Here is a 6,432-nt window from a genome sequence, read left to right as displayed (position 1 = left end):
CCTGGGGGTAAGTAGTTAGCATGAGGGTCGTTAAATCTACTGGCTTTTGATGAGCGATGAGGTTCGATGCTTTCCAGCGGGCCGAGGCTCGGCTGGCGACCACTGTGTCGGACACCTGTGTGGGTGGGCGGCCAAGCGCCCCAGTGGGCCCCGTGTCGGCTCTGGCCACCACCACCTAAAGGGACGGCCGCGGCGCGCTCTCGTGACGTCACGCAAGGCGGGCCAGGGTCGGCTGGCGCTGCGCTGACAGCACCGAGGCGCGCGGCCTGCAAATCTCCGTCAAACGGTTCCACAGAGTGTGTTGAGCTGCCGGCGGCCCCCTGCGCCAGGCGGGCTGCACCCGGCACCTGCCTCCCTCGTGGCGGTGCGGCCTCTGGTTCCACTGCGTCCAGGATGGAATCGCGGTTAACACTGCGGGTGCCTGCTAAGTGCACGGTGATGCCTTTAATTTCACAATTCACGAAAATCGCTCCACGTAGTACTATTTATCACAGGATTTTCAGTTGGGCTGGATACTAAATTCACACAGACACTCCTTTACTTTGCTCACTCAGGCTTTATTTGAACAAATGGGAGATCGTCTATTGATTAGGAATCACAAGATTTCCGGCGTACTGTGTCCTTCTAGTGAAGGTACTATGGCACATGTTTTCCACGACTCACAGTATTGGCACAAATTTGTCCTTCCACAGTACTGTTTCTGTAAATGCGCCTTTAAGTAATGTTCTTCCTTGCTAAGCAGTGGCACATGGAACACTAATTTTTAACATCTGCCACAGTACCCTTACAAACCTCTAGCTTAACAAATAACCATCTTGTCTCACAAACCCTATAATGCTAAACTCATATAACTCTAGAATGAGATTGAAACAGCTCTGCCATTCGACACTTTCCGCTCACTTCCAGCCACATTTCACACAACAAGTCATGTGTTACTTTATCACTACACCTGTTTCAGCCACTCCATGCAATCGAACCATTAATAAGCTCAACAAACCCATTTACACTTTCATGCACACACCACTTCAGTCATTAGCCTCTCTATTTTGATTTTATAAGTATCTGAATGTCTCTTGTCATGGTACTTGAATTACAAATCATGTAAAAGTACATCTTTCACACACATATGGAAAATTTCCTTGTTTCAGACATAATATGTTATATACTAATATCATACATTATATATTAATGAAACCGACAAACTGCAAAGACAGATCCTCGACGGAAAAGGGAGAAAAGACGTCCTACGAACATGTGTCCTGAAATGCACCATCGGCACGGTAGATAACACTGACGAACGGAAATTCCTCCGACAACAAGCTGCGTTTTCCTTGTATATAACATGCCGTGTGATTGACGCAGCTTATTGTATACACGAAGCATTTCCCAACAATTTTAGTAAGTAGTCTCAGTGCATTAGAATAGGTAGACAGACGCTACCACTCACAAATAAGCACACAGTTATAAATGAAGTAGATGTTAGGAAAGAGAATCGGACTGGCTGTATGATATCAGATTTAATGACATTTACTATTGTCCATTTTTATTGCTGGGTGTAATGCAGTGCAGTGTGGAGACAGTTATTTGCGAAAAATACTGAAGGAGGCTACAGCGAGGATTCTGAAAAAGGAGACTGCTCATTGTTTCTCCTGGCGAGATTCCTTTTGGCTGCTGAACACAGCTCTACACCTGCAGGAATGTTAGTTGGGTTCCGCCAAAGAAGTATCCTGTTCTTCAGAATGGGGAGCGTCGTTCGATTGCAAACGAAACAGACGAAGAGCACTGGTCCTTGCAACATCGTAGCTAGATGTATATAGTACACAAACTGCGCTATTCCCTGAGCTTGGTGGAACCCAATTCTAATTAGAATACCTATTCCGCTTAAGATAACAGCCTTGACTGACATAAAAAGACATTGCTTCTTTGAGGCAAATTTGTTGTTATCAACAATTTTGAGTTGCTGCATGGAGCACCGAGTACGTAGGTACATGTATCCAACCAGTCCGAGACAAACCAAATTGAATGCCACAGACACTGAAATCCCTGCAAGTACTACTATACGACTGTGGATCAGGTAATATTTACTCGTCTTTTCCAAAGAAACAGCTGCCACACACACTATACTCCACGGTATAAACACATACAGCACCTCACGACAGAACAACTGGCTTACTTCAGCATGTAGTAGCTGGTTAGGAAGCCTGAGATGGCGAACACAAGAATACATGTGGTAGCAGAATGAGTTTAGCCAGATACAGCTGAGAAGTGTGAGGGCGCTATCTACCAGCACTGCTGTAGGTAAGTCAGGAACGGCTGCCATACGATACACGACCTCAGAACACAGTATCTGGATTATACACGTGATCTGAAAGGACAAGAATATCTTTCCAGGCAAGTTACGTAACTGGGGAAGGTAGATGTATACTACGGCGGTCGAAAAACGGAAAATAATATTTACCAGTATAAATGAGATTTCTAAGGGTTTCAAGCTGTATATTTTGAAATCCTTGTATTTCAAGGTGGCGTTATTTAAACTGTTTTTGTAGTTCAGTGTTTCTTCTGTTAGCTTTTGATACAGTACACTGCTACTACTACGGAATAATCCAAATGGTAAACTAGTGATCGTACAGTTATTGGAAGTCGTAACAGAGGAAAAGTCGCGACACTTTAGCAACAGAATAGCTCTGGAAACAAAGCAGATGGCGTCTGTAGCGTTCGACTGCAGACATGATTGATCGTCAGGACTATCGAAATAGCATCGAGCGTCGTGCACGGACTGTAACATACTAAACGGGACGTCCTGACAGATGCCGTACGAGTTGACTGCCATCCAGGCCAGCAGGCATAGGTTGACGTTCGCCCTCTGCGTGTAGGCCAGGTAGCTGGTGACGGGTACGTGGGGCGACCTCTGCACCATGTCGTCCCACAGCTGCTCGCGGCACTGTAAGAGCTGCTTAACGGCTTCCGGCGGCAGGTCTTCCAGCGGACACGTGGGGTGGTCCTGGGCGTTCACCAACAGCTGCACGCAGTCAGTGCCCACGGAGAGCGTAGCGTGGCTTCTGTCCTCTAGCTGCCACTCCTCGTCTGCAAGGAAACGACAGCAAGTAGGTGGTGCCCGTACACTGCAGGCAGCTGAATCCAAAGCCTTGTCTGGATGAAGAGCCTGGGCGTTGTGTAGCCACATTATCTGGGTTCAGAGGAAACGTGTGTCACCCTCTCTTAATGAGATGAGCAGTCTCCAATAAAAACAATTTGCAAAAGAGCATTTGGACTTTAAGCTTGACGACGGCTTTACCTGCTGCACTCTGAGATGCCCTGATGGTCGTTTTCCTCGAGCACTCTTCCTGTTCAGAGTACAAATCAAAGGAGAATGATACTGACATGCTACACATCATTCAAGCCATAGCGTCTTTACACAAACACATGTGCATTGAAGCTGATGGTGGTGCTATGGTGAACATAAGGCTCGTGCTTCTGGCCAGTCACTGGCTGTCAGTTCCCAACAACTACTACGAGGTAAATACAGTATGATGCAGATGCCAGCCAGAAAGGGTGTATGTATTCAAGGTGTTTGAGTGGGCTGGGAAGTATGATTGAGAAATCGATGTGGGTATAGGGAGGTGTGAGGGAGGGATGACACCGGTCAGGAGGCTGGTAGCGGGATCATTTACATATTGAAGACGCTTATACGCTAGGATTATAGCTGGTTGGAGGAGTAAGTGTCTACATACTGTTCTGGAACAGGTAGAACCAGCCAGCTGAAGTTCCGCTCGAGTAGGATACAGAAGGGTGGCAAGTGGAGGGTGGATATGACATGTTGGTATAGGCGCGCCAGAAGTCTAGGTATCCAGAGGAAAGTCGAGAAAAAAATTGCTTTTGTTCCCCACGTTTTAGGAACGTATACAGTTTGTGACAAAGCCTGAGGAACTTCAGAAGAGAGGGCAATGTAAGCAGCTGGTAGAGGTTGCGTCTGAGACAGCAAATATGATACAGAGTGCAAGGTGTTCTAAGACTGTAAGGAATGGTAAATTGTTGAGAGTGCTGAGATTATATTGGCGAAAGTAACACTGAGGCCACTAAGGCTTTTGGAAAGACGAAGGAAGAAACAAGATCAGGGGTTAACGTCCTGTTGGTGAAACAGCTATTAGAGCATAACCCAGAATTGGGAAGAACAGGGAAGCAGGACAGCTGCGTCCATCCATAGCAACAGTCATGTCATTCTCCTTAAGCTATGTAGGGACATCGCAGAGAAACTAAATATGGTCGAAAATCAAGTTAGGAGCCAAGAGCTTACCACAGCATCGCCTTGTTCAGTGGGCTTTACCCAAGTACAGAGGATGGCTGAATGATGGAATCCCCACATTGTCGAGTTTCCTGTCTTGTTAATTTGAGTTTGTTGTAAGCTGGGATTGCGTTATTATTCCAAGAAATGAGACAGTGAGAGTCCTCTGCCCATGTCAGCAGAGAGGAATGGAGCAGCAGGTCCGCCAATTTACTGCAAGCGCTTATCTTCCCCACATAATTGGGCACTGTCCTTGCATTGTGAGAGAACTGTGACTCGGAGTTATCTGTTGAGTGTACGTGACTGTAAGGGACGCGTTAAGAGCCTAACGTCTACATCTGACACACATGTTGTTATGTCATGCTTTTAATAAATTTACAAGTAGATAAATGAAACAGTTAATGAACAGGATGCCTTATTGCACCCCAGGAGGCCGGTCCCAAGCTATCTACGTCATCCAGTGACCGCTTGTAGAGCAGACAGAATTAGGCCCGAGTGAAAGGACGACCCCATGTTCGGCTTAAAAGCAAATTCCGCTACATTGCGTGGCAGCGGCCAGCCTACTCATCTTTACACATAGCACGCAGTTTCAGAGATTTTCACAGAGAGACAGCAAACGCCAAACACCGATACTACAGAATTCCGGACTGGTCGCCTTAAACAAAACGTCATTCTCCCGTTTTAGAAGAGCAATGCTGAATGGCAGACATGTACTCAAAGAGCGAGGAACAAGTTTCTCCTCAGTACTTCACTGGGAGAGCACCTCTGTCGAGAGCGAATCGAAGTGCAACTGTATATTGAGTCCTTGCGATTAAGCATTGTTCACTGTGTTGGCCGCCACACTTATTGTGCGGTGTGAACGGACAGTGTTATAGTTAAACGCCTGTGAGCGAATTTTTAGTGGCATCGTGGTGGACTGGTTATCTGACCGGTGTACCACACCAACAGTCTAGGGGCGAACAGGAGTCCTTGACTTCATGGCGTAGGGAGAGTTTGGTTGGCGAAGGTCAATCCAGATAGAACGAGAGTTATCTCATTTGTAGGCAGCGATTGGTGCGGACAGCAGTCATCACAGCTACAGCTCTTGCGACCCCCACATTTCCTCCACAACCGTACCCTTCACAGCATGTCACACGTGACAGCCTCGACTGTACCTAGCAACATTCCAACCGATAGTTATCCAAATTGAGTAGGTGCGGATTTCAGCAATTCTGCCAAGTCAATAATAATCCTAAACTTTGTATAGAAATATCATTAGCGAAACCTATCCTTAAGAGGTAACTTCACGTTCTGAAAAGAACCCGCAAATAACGTGTTCAATTCATAACTAAAAGTGCTATTGAGATTTCTCAGAATTTTTGCAAAATAAATAATAAGTTTCGTTCCTTTTATGTTTTTCTTACACTAACTAGTACTACTCCAGTACCCAAGTATCCCACTAGTTACATAAGACATTTTGTGAATTTTTGTCTAATTTCCTTACAGTGAACGTCTCCAGAAGGTATTTATTGCTGAAAGTTTTTCAGGCATTTCTCTTTGGAACGTTAGGAGTGTCCATATGACTTCTGTAGTAGTGTGGGGAGGATATTGCGTCTTGCAGGGGCTAAAGGGTAAAGGGTACATCTCAGATTAATCTGTTGCGCAGAATGACAGAATAGCACCAACCCACACGCTCACAAAATGTGTGGCTTTATAGTCTCTTTTTGTAAATTCTATATTTAATTCGTTTTGTGGCGTTATAGACAGGTATTTTAAACTGGGACCAACAGATATGTGGTCGTATTTGTGTGACATTGTATGTACCGAATTGTCGAGCAGTCATTAGATAAAGTGAGTATATCTTTAAGATATGAAGCACTGACCCTGGCTTATTGACGTTTTTTGGTAGCATGTGGTTGTTATGGATGAGAGGAGAATGAATCCTTTTTCAATAGATTGTTCAGTTTATGGAAAATGGGGCAGTGTTTTTGTTCATGTGTATCACCAATCCCAGGGTTTCTGATCTGCAGAATGAGGTGCGGGTATCAGGATATCTCACAAGCACTCATTGGCAAATACCATCTGCTTGTATGTTGTTGCAATTATCTGTGCTTTGTAGAGTGTAGAGTGGCTGGGACTGTGTTTTGAGACTGTAACAATTTTCATTAAAG

The sequence above is a fragment of the Schistocerca gregaria genome, chromosome 11 (assembly GCF_023897955.1).
Source record: "Schistocerca gregaria isolate iqSchGreg1 chromosome 11, iqSchGreg1.2, whole genome shotgun sequence".
Lineage (NCBI taxonomy): Eukaryota > Metazoa > Arthropoda > Insecta > Orthoptera > Acrididae > Schistocerca > Schistocerca gregaria.
This window is presented reverse-complemented; position numbering follows the sequence as displayed.